Below are 17,882 nucleotides of genomic sequence, written 5' to 3' on the forward strand. Positions count from 1 at the left end.
GGCAATGCTGGAATTGGCACCGAATTCCAGTTCCCAGACTGCTTCATAGCCTTCAAAATGGCCACTTCAAACTTCAAACACCCAGCCTACACGCTCACTGTCATGTTCCCATTCAACTCAGTCACACACTGACATATATACAGTATACACACACACAAAACACTCACTCATATAAGGTAAAATTTCACCATATCAGTGATTACACATTTTTGTAGACCTACTGTCAGAGCTGCAGTTAGAAAATAAACAAGTTCTGACCAATCAGCTTTGAGAATTCAACAGCACTGGGGTATACTTTTGCAAAACATTGAATATTTTTCTTGAGCTGAAAACTTGAATTTTCTCTCTTCCTTCTCTGTGTTACATCTAACAGCATCTGCACTCTCATAGACATCCATCATCATCTCCACTCACTCAGAAACACACTGAAACGTCTTTAATCTATAAGCGCCTGAATTATTGCATCTCTGCATGTACACTTTTAGCCTTGCAAACCTAAACACTTACCTGTGTGTGGATCTGTGTCTTGGTCTCTCTTTGTGTCACTTCCTTTCTTCTCTGCATCTGGGTCATGACCTCTAACAGCGTCTGCAATCTCATAGATAACTATTTGCTCACAAGAATGCTGAAGCATTTCTAATCTATAAAAGACCCACTAAAACACTAAATTACTGCGTCTCTGTGTGAGCACGAGTGAATGGCTGCACTTCCTTACTAGTGTACACTGAATTCAATGTGCTGCTGTCAGTAAAGGAAGTTACAACAGAGGACGGTGCGTCAGTGGCTTCTTGAGGTCAAAGTGTGAAGACATTTGAGCTGCACTTTTCAACAATACTTTAGATGTTCTTGTTCAGCAGTTATATAAATATCAAAATCACATTGTTGTGTTATATAATGATGTATAACGTCATTACACAATGCTATTATACTTTTTACCTGCTGCTTTTAAGATTCATGCATATATTTTAGCAGTTTAAATTCTGTTGTATGAATTAGTTGACATGTTCCAACAGTAGATCTGGAGTTATTAGTGGAGACTGATGCTTTTATGCAGCTTTACTGTGAAGTTCTACTGATCTAAGATCAGCATTAACCACTGCTCTCTTTCACACATCAGTATGGGAAAAAGAAACGCTCACACCAACCGACCACACACACGTGGTGAGTGAACACTGACACAGACTCACACACACAGACATGCAGTATTGAAGGAGGTTCCTGTGTCAGCACTTTGTCCGTGTCAGATTTAAAACACTGATGCTTGCCTACAAAGCCAAAAACGGACCAGCAACCACTTATTTCAAAGCTCATATCACACCCCACACTGCACCAATTCAATTCAATTCATTTTTATTTGTATAGCGCTTTTTACAAAGGTCATTGTCTCAAAGCAGCTTTACACAAACAAAAGTAAAGTGAAGTGTGTGTGTGTGCCGTCTCTGATGAGCAAGCAGGGCGATGGTGGCAAGGAAAAACTCCCTGAGATGGTGATAGGAAGAAACCTTGAGAGGAACCAGGCTCAACAGAGAACCCATCCTCATATGGGTTTACACTGTAGTGTGCGTGTGTGTGAGCACAATGTGTGTTGGTGTAGTCCATGGAAAACAGCTGAAGCGTTTTCGTGGCAGTATGAAGCATTGCCGGTGGACAGGTCCAGAGTGAAGGGGGGGAGGTCTGGATCACCGGCAGCTCAGGAGTGTAGCTCGGCAGAAGGAGAAGGAAAGTGCACCAGTCTAGCACTGCTCGACTGGTCTCACCATCTCACAGGGTACAAGGAAGGCATGCATCGAGACTCTTCTCTGTTCTGGCACCAAGGTGGTGGAATGAACTTCCCCTAGATGTCCGAACAGCTGAGTGACTGGCAGTCTTCAAATTACGTCTAAAGACTTATCTCTTCCTAAAGTACTTAAATTAACACTTAAATTTTTTTTTTTAATTTTGTTGTCAGAGCGCTTGTCTATTACCTCCCCAACAGAGTTTTTGGACTGATGGTATTCCTAGTTTGTGACCTAGCGAGCCTGTATCAGAATCTATTTCTGATAGACTTCAAAGCACCTTTGTAAGTCATTCTGGATAACAGTGTCTGCCAAATGCCATAAATGTAAATGTAAACGTAATTTAATCAATTTAGCCCACTACTATCACTACGCTATTTGAATAACATACTATATCAATATGCAATAAATAAACATTCCCCCTCTTTTTTAAGCCTCACTAATGCTCTTGTGAGTTATCTATCATCGCCAACTTTTCCTGGACATTGGAGAACAAAGCTCAGGTGGAATAAATGATAGACTGCGGGAAGAGCTACGCGACCTCGGCCTGCTACGCGTACCAGGCCCTGAGATTGCGATATTGCCTGATGTTGCTGGCCAGGAGAGAGGGTGCTGGAAGTGGTGGGTGAGGCAGTGGAAGAGAGGTAAGCTAGCCGGCATCCATGCTAGGCTAAAGGCTAACACTAGTCGTCCGGCTTTACATTCCATTTTCCTCTCCAGCGTTCACTCTCTGGACAATAAACTGGACTTACTCGAACTACAGCTAACTACTCAGCGTGAATTCAGGGACTGTTGTGTTTTCATTTTTATGGAAACGTGGCTCAACGACAGCATTCCAGAAGCAGCCATTCAGCTAACCGCACATTGCACCGACAGAATAGCAGCACTGTGACTCGCGGCGGTGGTCTGTGTTTGTACATGAACAACGAATGGTGCAGGAAATGCCGCTGTGGTCTCAAGCTACTGTTCGTTGCTGGAGTTTATGACTGTGAAAGCCGGTCATACTACCTGCCCAGAGAGTTTAGCATCGTGCTCATTGTCGTGGTGTATATTCCACCTGGCACTAACGCAAGGGAAATGCTAAGTGAACTCTGCGGGGCTATCAGTAACCTACAGACAGTGCAACCCAATGGATCTTTTGCTGGAGACTTTAATCAGGCGGATCTGAAATCAGTGCTGCCAAAATCCCACCAGCATGTTGATTTTGCAACTCGTGGTACAACACTTTAGACCTTATTTACACTAACATTCACGGGGCTTACAAGGCTGTATCCCACCCCGACCTCGACTGCTCGGGCTGCAGAAGTGCGCTCGCTGCTGAAAACCCGAGACACTGCCTTCAGATCTGACAACAAGGCAGCCCTCCACACAGCCAGGGCCAATCTGTCCCCGGCTATCGGAGAGGCAAAGTACAACTGCTGCTTCCCAGTGCTCACCTGGGCTAGTCAAACACCTAGCCCAGTATGACTCAGTACCACTTCACACTGCATCAGACACTTTACAAAACTGCATCAGACACTTTTATATTATGGAACTCATTTTTGCTGCTACACTTGTGCTGCTACATCATACAGTAATATACAGTTTACAGCCCATGTTCTGTGTATTTATTGTCCTGTTCTTTGTGTTTATTACACTGCCTTCAGATCTGACAACAAGGCAGCCCTCCACACAGCCAGGGCCAATCTGTCCCCGGCTATCGGAGAGGCAAAGTACAACTACGCAGAAAGAATCCACAGTCACTTCATAAACACCAAGGACACAACGTGTATGTGGCAAGGCATTCAGGCCATCACAGCCTACAAAGCTACACCACTTATCTGTGATGGTGACACCTCGCTCCCAGACGCACTGAACAACTTCTATGCACGGTTTGAAACACAGAACAATATGTCAGCATGGAAGACCGCCCCAACTCCCACCAACCAAGTACTTTGTCTGTCTGCAGTAGCTGTCAGGAAAACTCTGGACAGAGTTAACCCATGGAAAGCTGCAGGTCCTTACAACATATCTGGCTAGGTACTCAGGGAATGGCTGATCAGCTTCCAGATGTCCTCACAGACATCTTCAGCATTTCCTTGCACAAAGCACTCATCCCTGTGTGCTTCAAAACAACCACCGTTATCTCTGTACCGAAGAAATCATCTGTGTCCTGCCTGGATGACTACTGGCCTGTTGCACTCACACCTACCATTATGAAGTGCTTCAAGCAGCTAGTCATGAAACACATAAAGAGCAGTCTTCCCACCACACTAGACCCATTTCAGCACACCTATCGTCCCAACCACTCAACAGAGGATGCCATATCATCCACCTTTCTCTGACCCATCTGGACAAAAAAGGACAACTATGTAAGGATGCTGTTTATGGACTTCAGTTCAGCATACAACACAATCATCCCACAACAACTGATAACAAAGCTGAGCCTGCTGGGACTGACCACCCACCTCTGCAACCGGATCCTGGGCTTTCTGACTGTGAGACCCCAGGTCATCAGGATCGGCAACTCCACCTCCAGCACCACCAAACTGAACACCACACAGCTCCCCAGGACTGTGTGCCTGGTCCACTGCTGTTTACCCTGCTGACTCATGACTGTGCTGCAAAGTTCAGTTCTAATCACATCATCCAGTTTGCTGATGACACTACAGTCATGGGCCTCATCAGCAAAAATGATGAGTCAGCGTACAGAGAGGAGGTGAACCAGCTCACAGAATGGTGTAGAGACAACAATCTATCTCTTAATGTTGATAAGACTAAAGAGATGATTGTCAACTTCAGGAGGACCCCAGTTGACCACTCACCACTGCACATCAGTGGAACAACTGTGGAGAGAGTCAAAAACTCCAAGTTTCTTGGTGTGCACATGACAGAGGACCCCTCCTGGACTCTTATCACTACCTGCCAGGCCAAGAAGGCCGAGCAGCGCCTTCACTTCCTGCGGAGGCTGAACAGAGCCAAACTCCCCACTCCCATCCTCACCTCCTTCTACAGAGGGACAATAGAGAGCGGCTTGACCAGCTATCTCACCGTGTGGTACGGGAACTGCACAGTCTCCGACCACAAGACCCTACAGCGAATTATGAGAACAGCTGAAAAGATCATCGGAGTCTCTCTATCCACCATCGACACCTCATTGAACAACCGCTGCATCCACAAAGCCACCAGTATTGCGGAGGACCCATCTTATCCCTCTCATGGACTCTTCAACCTCCTGTCATCTGGCAGAAGGTACAGGAGTATCCGTACCACCACCAACAGACTCCGCAACAGTTTCTTCCCTGAGGCAGTGAGATTACTCAACACCCTGCTGCTTCCCAGTGCTCACCTGGGCTAGTCAAACACCTAGCCCAGTATGACTCAGTACCACTTCACACTGCATCAGACACTTTACAAAACTGCATCAGACACTTTTATATTATGGAACTCATTTTTGCTGCTACACTTGTGCTGCTACATCATACAGTAATATACAGTTTACAGCCCATGTTCTGTGTATTTATTGTCCTGTTCTTTGTGTTTATTGTCTTGCATTTGTCTGACACTGTTGTGTATTTGCACTTTATGTAGTCTTGCGTACTGTTCTGTGCTGCACTATGGTCCTGAAGAAACGACATTTCATTCCAATGTATACAAGCTATGTAGAGGGTATAGCAATAAACAATAAAACCTCACTTCAGCTTGATCACTTGATCTTGAAATACTTAGCTACATAAATACCAGAAATCAAGTAACATTAGCACTAGAACCTAATACGTAAATAAAATTGAGTTGAATTTTTATTGGAAAATAATCACAAATATGACGTCGTGATATGTCCTAATGTGGAGAGGATTTACTGTTACCATTCCAAAGTGACAGCACATCTCAACGTGTTTTATTCCTTCAGTGTTTTATTATACCACAGCCACTTTTTATAGTCTTTTTTAATATTTCATATATTTAATGTTTTGGAAAGTCTGCAAAAAAGTTCTAGTTATCACTTATATCATAGCAGCTATAAATAATTGTCCTTCACTATCCTCTCTTTTTTCTCTCTCTCTCAAAGTTAAGAAGACAAAAAAATGCAGCTCGTCATGTTACTGAGAAGCCACAAAGCTTTTCCATGTTAGAAAACTTAGTTATAGCTTTACAGCTGTCACTAACACAGTGCTGACTCCTTCCATAAGTGCTTAATAAACATCTCCTCATTAAAAGCATTGCCATATCAATGAATACACATTTTGTACACCTACTGTCAGAGCTGCAGTTAGAAAATTAACATGTTCTGAAGAATCAGATTTGAGAATTCAGCAGCACTGGGGTATTTTTGTGAAACATTGAATATTGTTCTTGAGCTGAAAACTTGAATTTTCTCTCTTCCTTCTCTGTGTTACCTCTAACAGCATCTGCACTCTCATAGACATCATCATCATCTTCACTCACTTAGAAACACACTGAAACGTCTTTAATCTATAAGCGCCTGAATTACTGCATCTCTGCATGTAGATACACGTTTAGCCTTGCAAACCTAAACACTTACCTGTGTGTGGATCTGTGTCTAGGTCTCTCTTTGTGTCACTCCCTTTCTTCTCTGCATCAGGATCATGACCTCTAACAGCGTCTGCACTCTCATAGATATCTACCACAATTTCCATTCGCTCAGAAGAATGCTGATGCATCTCTAATCTATAAAAGACTCACTAAAACACTAAATTACTGCGTCTCTGTGTGAGCATGAGCAAATGGCTACACTTCCTTACTAGTGTACACTGAATTCAATGTGCTGCTGTCAGTAAAGGAAGTTACAACAGAGGACGGTGCATCAGTGGCTTCTTGAGGTCAAAGTGTGAAGACATTTGAGCTGCACTCTTCAACCATACTTTAGATGTTCTTGTTCAGCAGTTATATAAATATCAAAATCACATTGTTGTGTTATGTAATGTATACATTAGACCAGTTCATCTTATTTCTAGTGTATAACGTCATTACACAATGCTATTAAGCTTTTTACCTCTTGCATTTAAGATTCATATATATATATATATATATATATATATATATATATATATATATATATATATATATATATATATATATATACATATCAGTTTAAATTCTGTTATATGAATTAGTTGACATGTTCCTACAGTAGCTCTGGAATCATTTGTGGAGACCGAAGCTTTTATGCAGCTTTACTGTGAAGTTCCACTGATCTATGATCAGCATTAAATACTGCTCTCTTTCACACATCAGTACAGGAAAAACGCTCGCACCAACAGAACACACACACGGTGCGTGAACACTGACACAGACTCACACACACAGGCATGCAGTATGGAAGGAATTTCCCATGTCGGCACTTTGGAACAGAAAGTTTCCCTCATGGGAGAGTCGTCAGAACAGAGGAGTTTGTGCTATGCTTTCTCTTTTTTTTTTTTTTTATAGAGCATGTGCGAATGGCTACACTTCCTTGCTAGTGTACACTGAATTCAATGTGCTGCTGTCAGTAAAGGAAGTTACAACAGAGGACAGTGCATCAGTAGCTTCTTGTGGTCAAAGTGTGAAGACATTTGAGCTTCAAATGTCAGACAGGGACTTCTATAAACAACCTGCACTGGCTTTGTAAGCTATAGCTGAAGAGGGCGTGGAATCTTTTGAATGATGGAAAGACATAGCACATTTACCTCTGCCCCTGTGTAGAGCTTCAATTTTAATGAAACACTTCTTATTTTGGCTGTATACCATGCATGATCCTTCTGATGGCTCAGGTTATTCACTGCAGGATGTACAACTGTTCCTATGTATAAGAAGTCCTCTTCACTTATTGACATTCAAATGATTGCTTTTGATGCATTTGTGACATAGTGCTGCAAAAGCTGGGCACTGGTGCAGTCCATGTTTTTTTCCTTACACTTTTTGCAGTGGCTTGCAGTCTGCTTTTTGCTATTCACTGTTTGCAATCTCTTTTGCCAGCTTTTGCCAAGGCTAAAAACTCGGGAAGTTTCCTGAATTGACTTGAACTTGTCTCAGACTTACTAGTGTTTGTATCGCTCAATATGGTCTTGGTCTCTTGGTCTTGAACTTGGATTTTATTGAGATGGATATTTTAATGACATTGCTGCAAATAAATCCTAATGATATAGCTCCCCAGGGGGAGTCTGAGAGTCATATGAATATGTGGTGTCATGTGTAGGCCTATACAAGTTTGTAATTTCAAACATCATTGTTGCTGCACTTAATAGTTGTAAACAGGCCCCAAATGTAAAAAATCTCAAAAATGAAGTGTAGAGGGCACACTAAAAAGGTCTTCTGGTCATGAGGCCTTACTGCTTAAAGTATCTTGACATTTTGTCTGATCTGCACCCAGGAGTCACACATTATTCACACATGTTGCTGGTTGTGAAAAACCTAAGCAAAAATAGTCATACAGGAAATATGCCCACAATATAACACCAATGCACAGACACATAGGCAGTGTTTCTTCAGACAGCCACTCTGAGTGTAGTTTTAGACAAATAAATACAGGTACAACTGCGCCTGTTCGTTTGAAAGCTCAGGATTACTGCAAAGAGAAGAATGGAGATGAGTGAGGAGATTTATTCAAATGCAGGTGTTACTCCAGACAACGGAGCTGATTCCAGTGACAGTAACAATTCATATGAAGAAATTTATGTGAACGAGGACAATTTGGAGACCCAGCAGACCGGAAGACTCAAGCAGTCTGAGACCTCAGGTAAAATATATACACACTTATAAATACATGTTTATGAAATAGATAGTTTCAGTTCTAAAATCTGATTGGACAAGCTGTGTTCAAAGCTGTTTTAACAGCCTCAATATCCGCACAGCTCTAATCACATCACACTAATTTTTAGTATTAATGCTCCAGGCTTTCAACCAATAAAACTGGTTGCCTCGTGAACACTACATCATTTTCAGACTCTCAGAAATTTCTCACACGTAGTAGTGTCCAAACTATATGCAGATGAGGCTCACACACTACCATGATACCATATCATCTTATTTGCGGTTAACAAACCTTTTTTAAGAGTATTGTTTTTTTAATTTTTTGTGAAGCCGAGTGCAACAGCACCACAAGCTGTACTAAGAAGACACAGTATGATAAGAAATGAGGCTGTGGGCTAACTGTAATGAGCACAGTGCTGTAGACTCACGATCGTGTCTATTTATTACACATAGTGACACTTGCCCTAGTTTTTATCCATACAGGCTAATATCTTTTGGCCTGTTTTGGTGATGCTTCCGTTATAAGTCATCAGTAGGCGTGTTATGGACTCAGTTGTGGGTGTAATGAATGTGAATGAGGTGGATTATTTAGGTCTCATCATTTTTAAGATAAAATGTTTTTGGAGGAGAAGCTAAAAGTTGATAGACTGAGCACACCTGGTCTAATTGAAGTAGAAATTACTCAGTGGGACACACAACAAAAAATATTTCTGTTTACTGTGTTTGCTATTCAGGGGAAATGCAGCATGAACCCAGTAGAGCATTAGACTACTTTCTGACTGTGTGTGTGTGTGTGTGTGTGTAATAATTTCACCACCCCCCCCATTTTTTTTTTTTTTACATGTATAACATTTAACAAATGCACTTATCCAGAGAGACTTACATATTGTTGCTGCTGTTGTTGTTATTGATGTTATCATCATCATCATCATCATCAATGAGACTTCTGGATATAATATATTGGTCAACTCTAATAGTTTAATTGTCAAGCTACTGATAGCTTTTAGCCCTCCCATCTACTATCACCACCAGCTGCCACTGGACGTACATAAATAAACTGAACCTAACCCAACCAAACTCTTGGTTCTTTTGGTTAACACTAACAAACTACCTTAACATTAACTCTGGGCTGGTGAATGGGGCGATTATCCTTGCAAGTAAAGTATCTGACTGCTTTGGGTTATTGTATTTGACTGGCTAGAAGAAATTAGACTAGCATTACCTGTTGCAGCTTTGGCTGTCTCTCTGTTTCCCATGCATGCACCCGTGAAAAAATTGGGGAGTGTACATCAACTGTCTAGTTGAATTGTTATGTAAAACAGGGCATTTAAATAATTTAAAACATTACTGCATTTACACACCTGTCCAGGAGCAACGTTGCTAAGTCTGTGTCTAGCTTCATCCTCTCCACCAGTAATACACTACTCCACAATTTCAATAATACTCAAGTTCCCTATCAAAAGCTACTGTCGATGCTGCGTTTCAATAACGCTTATGAGAACATTCTTTGTTCAACCAGTTGTGAAGCAAGTGTGCCACACACGCCAAGAATTGGCTTAAATAACCTCAGTGGGTGACATCATTTGATTACGTGCACGTGCAGGTTATAAATAGACGTGAAACGGACATACCCTCAGGTTTTCTTGTCTTCAGAGACTGCATTGTGTGTGTGTGTGCATTGATTCCAGTGTTGTTTCTTTGTTTAAAAAAAAAGAAAATAAAAAAAGATCATGTCTAGTTCGTCGGTTAGGAGATGCTTGCCACTCTGTGTTCAAGTAATCCCTGATGACAATCCGCATGATTATTGCCTCGGGGAAGAGCACGCAGCTTGTGCCCTCGAGGACCCTCAGTGTGAGCACTGCGAGTTGCTTTCTATCGGAGTGCTCCGCTCGAGGTTCACTTCCTTTCAGGAGGGGCGACCTCTGCGTCCTCGTTGAGATCGTGGGGCTAGCGTGTCGAGCTCGCTGAGAGACGAGGTGGCCAGGGGGGGAGAGATCCCAACATCAATCTCTCCATTTTTTCCCAGATCTCCATGATGAGTTGTCTCATTCATGGAGTAAGCCATACTCCTCGCGCATATTTGTGCCCACGACGTCGATTTATTCCACTATCGTGGGTGCTAAGGCGCAGAGGTATGTGACGACGCCTCAGGTGGAAGAGATGCTCGCGGGCTATCTCTCCCCTGGGAGTTCATCGTCACTTAAGAAGCCAACCCGGCCCACGAAGCCTTGCAGATTAACATCCTCGCTGGTGGGGAAGGCATTTCAAGCAGCGGGTCAGGCTGCTGCTGCCCTGCACACCATGGCGGTTCTGCAGGCGTATCAGGCTGACCTGCTGAAAGGCCTGAGCACAGGTGAGAGTATTAGTGAGGAGGCGTGTTCAGAGCTGCGCCGAGCCACGGATCTGTCTCTTTGTGCGACCAAGCAGACGGCCCGCACCATTGGCCGTTCTATGGCTGCTATGGTTGCCACGGAGAGATACCTGTGGCTCAACCTCACAGGCATCAAGGATAGGGACAAGGTGTTCCTCCGGGAGGCCAAAAGACACATGGAGGCTTTTGCTAAGTTTCTCCCCCTCAGGCTTTGGGGCTGTCAGCCACCCAGCCCCGACCCAGTCCGGTTTCTCTGTGGCGAGAGTCGCAGAAGGAGAGTCTGGTGAGCCGTGTGCCCCCTCGTAGGGACTGGGGAGCGGCTGGCCGCTCTCAGCAGCCCAGCAAAAGGCCGGATCTAAGGACGATCATTTCGTCCAAAAGGAAGAAGTCCTGAGGGTCGAGCGCCCGGGACCGTGCGGGTGTGCCCCCCTGGGCAGGGGTGCGAAAAGTTCCAACAGAGAGTAGAGGCTCCTTCCTGGCACCCTCAGGGCACCGCTGTACAATCTCCGCCGCCACTGGTGTTTCAGGGAGCAGCGGCCTCCAGCTAAATGTTACGTGTTTGGTTGCCTCCTGCCACGTTTCAGGATGCCGGACATCTAACATCCCCCCAACAGAGCGAAGTGTCAAAACTAGTGCCCCTTTCAGAGAAACTGGCAGCGTGGAAGCTACTGCCAAATATCTCTCCATGGGTAGAAAGGACTGTAGGGAAGGGCTACAGGGTTCAGTTTGCATATCGTCCTCCGTGTTTCAACGGTGTGGTCTCCACTTCCGTGAAACCAGAACAAGCGCATTTGTTCACACAGGAATTGCAAGCTCTGCTGGACAAAGGGGCCATAGAACGTGTTCCCCTGCCAGACAAGAGAGTCAGGCTATTACAGCCGGTATTTTCTGGTTCCCAAGAAAGATGGGGGGTTGCGTCCAATTTTAGATCTTCGCGGGTTGAACAGCTACCTCAGAACATATAAGTTCAAAATGTTGACAATCAGGATGATTGTGTCTCAGATCCAATCAGGCGATTGGTTCGTGACGATCGATCTCAAGGACGCATATTTTCACATAGAGATCTTGCCACAACACAGGAAGTTCCTGAGGTTCGCTTTCGGGGGCGAAGCTTACTAGTATCGGGATCTTCCATTCAGCCTTACCTTGTCGCCCTGCATATACACAAAATGCATGGATGCAGCTCTGGCTCTTCTACGACTCCAGGGCATCTGCATTTTAAATTACATAGACGGCTGGCTGATTTTGGCTCAGTCTCAGGAGCTAGCGCTTTGACATCGGGATGTCGTCCTGGCTCATCTCGAATCTCTGGGGTTGAGACTCAATGCCAAGAAAAGCATTCTCTCTCCTGCTCAGAGGACAATGTATTTGGGGGTTGTACTGTATGGTATTCAATCACGATGCAGGCACAGATATCTCCTGCATGCGTCGAGTCCATTATAAACACCCTAAAGAACATCAAGGTAGGCCAGAAAGTTACAGTTCATTACTTTCAAAGGGTTCTAGGTCTCATGGCAGCTACATCCACGGTGATACCTTTGGGCCTCCTGCATATGAGATCGTTTCAGTTGTGGCTCAGAGCCAGGGGATTTCATCCAAGGGCCAATCCCCAGAGGCAAATAAGGGTTACACGCCAGGGGCTTCGTATCCTATCTATGTGGTTCAGATCGCGGTTTCTGACTTTGGGTCCCACTCTAGGCACCTGTTGTCGTCGCAAGATGCTAACGACAGACGCTTCCCTCATGGGTTGGGGTGCGGTCTTAGATGGCCCTCCAGCCCAAGGGATCTGGAGAGGTCATCTTCTCGACTGGCACATCAATTGCCTCGAAATGATGGCTCTATTTCTGGCCCTGAAATACTTCCTCCAGCAGTTAAGAGGCTACCATGTCCTAGTGCGGGTGGACAACACTGCGGTAGTCTCTGCATTCATGCTGCCTGAACAGGCTAGCGCAGAAGGTTCTGCTTTGGGCACAGGACAAGTTCCTGTCCCTCAGGGCGATTTACATCCCCGGGCATATGAATGTGGGAGCAGACTTGCTGTCTAGACAAGCTGTGACACACAGGAAATGGAAACTCCACCCCGAAGTAGTCAGTCAAATCTGGGAAAGATTTGACAAAGCAGAGGTGGACCTCTTTGCTTCACAGGAGAGAGCACAATGTCCCCTCTACTTCTCTCTGACTCCTCCAGCTCCCCTCGGTCTGGACACGATGGCCCATACGTGGCCCAGACTGCATCTTTACACAGTTCCCCCGATCGCTCTGCTCCGGGAGTCCTGGCCAAGGTCCGTCAACAAGGGTTTCGCCTCTTACTGATAGCACCCCGTTGGCTGACCAGAGTGTGGTTCTCAGATGTAATATCCCTCCTTAATGGCTCGCCATGGGCAATTCCGGTCAGGAGGGATCTTCTCTCTAAGGCACAGGGGACAGTGTTTCATCCCTGGCCCAAGCTCTGGAACCTTCATGTCTGGCCCCTGAGGGGGACCAATTAAGAGAGGCTGCCGATGTAGTAGAGACTATTCTAAGTGCTAGGGCTTCCTCCACTAGGAGAAGTTATGCCCTCAGATGGAGTGTTTTCAAAAGTTGGTGTATGGCATACCATGCAGACCCAGTTCACTGCCAAATTGTTTTAGTGCTGGGGTTTCTGCAAGAGAAACTGGCACATGTCCTGGTACTCTCAGAGTCTATGTGGCCACTATTTCGACTTGCCATGCTCTGATTGATGGGGTTTCTGTGGGAAGGCACCCTCTAGGTGCCCGCTTCATTCGTGGAGCCAAGCGGTTGAGGCTGCTCACTACAGCGACAGTCCCTTCGTGGGACTTAGCTATAGTGCTCGAGGGTCTGGTTGACACCCCTTTCGAACCACTAGAGTCAGCGCCTCTCAGGTTTCTGACCCTAAAGATGGTTTTTCTAATGGCTATTACTTCTCTGAAGAGAATTGGGGATTTGCAGGCTCTGTCAGTCTCGCCATCCTGCCTAGAATTTGCCCCTGGGCTGGTCAAAGCTATTTTGCATCCTCACCCTAATTATTTTCCGAAGGTTCCATTTTCGACCATACATCCGATCGTTCTTGAAGCCTTCTGCCCTCTGCCGTTCATGACACCGGAGCAAGAAAGACTTCACTTACTCTGTCCAGTACGTGCTCTTCAGATTTATGTCCACCGCACTAGCCAGTGGCGTAAGTCGGAGCAGCTTTTCATATGCTATTGGGGCCGCAACCGGGGGGCGGCTGCCACTAAGCAAACAATGTCACATTGGGTGAGGGATGCTATTGCCCTAGCCTATGAGGCACGTCGTCAAGCTTCGCCTCTAGGAGTAAGGGCCCATTCAACCAGGGGGGTTGCATCTTCTACGGCTTTGGCAAGAGGTGTCCCCTTGCAGCAAGTGTGTGATGCGGCAAGCTGGTCCTCTCCACACACATTTGTCAGATTCTATAGTTTGTATGTCCATGCTACTCCGGGCTCGCGTGTCCTTGAGTCAACATCCCAGAGTCATGTCTGAGACCTCTTCAACGATTGTGCGCACAGACTACACAACCTTGAGGGGTCCAGACACTTCCAGTGTGGCGGCGTTGGTATTCTCATTCCCATAAACGTTATTGACATGCAGCATTGAGAGTAGCTTTTGATAGGGAATGTCTCGGGTTACTTGACTCTAACCCTGTTCCCTGAAAAAGTGGGAACGAGATGCTGCGCCTCAATGCCGCACTGTTGGCATGACTGGGCGTCTCTTCAGACAAGGTTTAACCTGAGGGTATGTCCGTTTCACGTCTGTTTATAACCTGCAGGTACACGTAGTCAAATGATGTCACCACCGAGGTTATTTAAGCCAATTCTTGGCGTGTTTGGCACACTTGCTTCACTACCGGTCGAACAAAGAATGTTCCCCTAAAAAAAAAGGAAGACAAATTTAAACCAACATTTCAAAGTCATCTCTGACATTTATCTTAATTTTATAGATGTCAGGCTGCATATTTCAATAAAGCTGATGAAGCTTCATGATATTCGTAAGTAACAAAAAGTCTCCAAACTGTACAACAGTAGTGTATGTCCAGAAACCAGCACACAAACTCAACACAAATGGCCCTTTCCTACACATTTACTTATGAAACTTTGTATTTTTTTGTGTGTGTTTTGATTGCTTTATGAGGATTTCTAGGTATTAATCTGGACACACACATGTCTCTGTATCTGTTCTTCCATTAGGATTCAACACCACGGGAGGCAGATGGTACAGACTGACTGCAGTGTGTGTGCTGCTGCTGTGTGTTCTCCTGCTCATTGCTGTCCCAGTGCTGTGGATCAAATTCAACAACCTGAATACAGAAAACAACCAGCTACAGACCAGATACAACATTCTGACTACACAGAGAGATCAGTTACAGACCAGATACAACATCCTGACTATAGAGAGAGATCAGTTACAGGCCAGTTACAACACCCTGACTATAGAGAGAGATCAGTTACAGACCAGTTACAACACCCTGACTATAGAGAGAGACCAGTTACAGACCAGTTACAACACCCTGACTATAGAGAGAGACCAGTTACAGACCAGTTACAACACCCTAACTATAGAGAGAGACCAGTTACAGACCAGTTACAACAACCTGACTATAGAGAGAGACCAGTTACAGACCAGTTACAACAACCTAACTACAGAGAGAAACCAGTCTTGTTACATGTTGGCTATTACAGGTGAGCAAATAATTTAAATAAATTCATAGTTCATCAAAATTCATTAAAAACCCAGGGATGTACATTTAAAAATGGTTATTAAAGAAACACCCTGAGTGTTTTGTGTCCTATGTGATCAGATCAAGGATGGAGATTTGTCAATGCAAGTCTTTACTACATCTCTACTGAGAAGAAGAACTGGACTGAGAGCAGACAGGACTGCAGAGAGAGAGGAGCAGAACTGGTGATCATAAACAGCAGAGAGGAATGGGTACGTGTGTGTGTGTGTGTATGCTGGAGAAAGTCTAAACCAGTGTAATCTTTAAGGCCCAAGCACTGAAAGTGCTCAGGGCCATATTGTTTTCCTATGGATTATTAGGGCCCAAGCACTGCAAGTGTGCAGAAAAGACATATACAATATAGCTTAAATGCACCCCTTAAATGCATGTGCCCCCTACACATTACTTCACTACAATTAATTAATGGCTAATAAGGATAACAACATATATCTCTTATCTTCTTCATGTTATCTCACTAAATATGAGCTGTATGTTTGGATATGGGAGCTGTTGTAAAGCCTTAGACCTGGGCTTAACCTAAAACATCAGCGCAAAACAAGTTACTCTACAGCGCTCGCTTCACTATGCATTGTTTTCATATACCCACCGGGTGGTGATGGCACCTTAGTGATTGGGCCCATCATCGCTGCTTGCAGCTATATTTTCATATTGTGCTCTCAATCACAGGAGTTCATCATTAAACAGCTGGGCAACACCACCTGGGCTTGGATTGGTCTAAGTGACAGAGACACAGAGGGAGAGTGGAAATGGGTGGATGGTACACCACTGATGAACCGCACTGGGTAAGAGACTGAAATTAATTCTGTATCTTTGTCTATTTATCAGACTGTCTCACTTCCTGTGCACTGCAGCAGATAGATGAAGCCATGCTAACCTTTATCTCCTGTTATAGTCTTATTGGTCAGTGTTATGGAGTTGTTAAAACTGTTATAAATCTCAGTGAGTTAAATGTGTGGAATTGAAGATAACTGAACACTGATTCTGATTCTCTGGCTTTCAGATACTGGTATAAGGGGGAACCGAATGATCAAGGTAATAATGAGGACTGTGCTGAGATCTTGAAGTTTCCAGATAGGAAGGCCTGGAATGATAGACCATGTTCATTTAAAATACAGTGGATCTGTGAGAAAAATATTTTTAAGTGGTAAATTTAGAACCGACAGCAAAATTATAAAATGCTTGCAAACATATCAAATTTATGTAATGAGCAGTTGGACCCTTTGTATCGATCATGTGAAGATCATGTGACCCTCTCAGTTAACCTGCTCTCAGTGTAAATCATTTGAGATATTTCACTGCAGAATAAAAACTAGTCCACAATGTCCTTACAGGTTCCTTTGTTGTTCTTGTTTTTCTTAGAAAGAGTGTTTGGATGTTTTTTTTTTTGTTTTGGTTTTTTTTTGCTGAAGATGCTTATTGGATTTGAGATGATTCTTGTCTGCTCACACCATGCCTGTAATTCTAAATTAAACTGATCCTTGTCATTTATTGTATCTTATAGCTTGTATCTTATAGCTCTGTCATATTCACATGTTTGTGATGTATGAAACAAATGTAAATAAGACAAGTCTCCCTCTTTGTTCAGTAAGGCTAAGCTTCAGGTCAGGCTGTGTCATGCTCATGCCACATCAGATTGAAATTTATTTTCCTTACAAAAACCCAGTCTCTGTAGTGAGAGAAAAACTAAGGGCGTGTAAATAGACTTAGATCCACTTCTAGATTTTACTAGAAATGGACAATAAAAAAACTGATTGGAATAATTGATCAGATAATGTAGGGTGGGAACATAATATCAAATTACCACGAAGTGATTTCTTTTTGGTTTAAATAGGTCAGAAATAGTAAAATCTGAAACTGAACTGAAAGCTGAAACCAATGAGCCTAGAGAGAAAGAAGAATGACTTTAAAGCCTAAACTGTTTTATTGTCATGATGATGATCATAATGATGATGATGCTTAAATTTCAATGCAGTACTTATAAATAAATCTGGATCTGCTTCTGTGGCACTGTGTAAACTTTTTCAATTATTCTTATCCAAATAACCCCACATCTTATTTGGCTCCCCCACATTCAATTACCTGAAACCCAGAGAATCAGAATTAGACTTTAGCTCATTTGCCTTTACTTACACATCTTTCTATTACACAACAGTTCTATTGGAGCCCCTGAAAATGGAAGTACTTTGTTTAAAATGGCTGTAATTCCTAAATGGTAAATGCCATATTTTTTGTGGAACCTCTTAAATTAAGGCTG

At 43.8% G+C, this 17,882-nt stretch overlaps 2 pseudogenes; one reads left to right on the plus strand and one right to left on the minus strand.

Moving 5' to 3' along the window:
* Window positions 1-17,882, minus strand: part of LOC117596657 (C-type lectin domain family 10 member A-like) — an 80,778-nt pseudogene that overhangs the window by 5,130 nt on the left and 57,766 nt on the right.
* Window positions 8,090-17,313, plus strand: LOC117596659 (CD209 antigen-like; annotated as a pseudogene).

The sequence above is a fragment of the Pangasianodon hypophthalmus genome, chromosome 28 (genome assembly GCF_027358585.1).
Source record: "Pangasianodon hypophthalmus isolate fPanHyp1 chromosome 28, fPanHyp1.pri, whole genome shotgun sequence".
NCBI classification, from domain to species: domain Eukaryota; kingdom Metazoa; phylum Chordata; class Actinopteri; order Siluriformes; family Pangasiidae; genus Pangasianodon; species Pangasianodon hypophthalmus.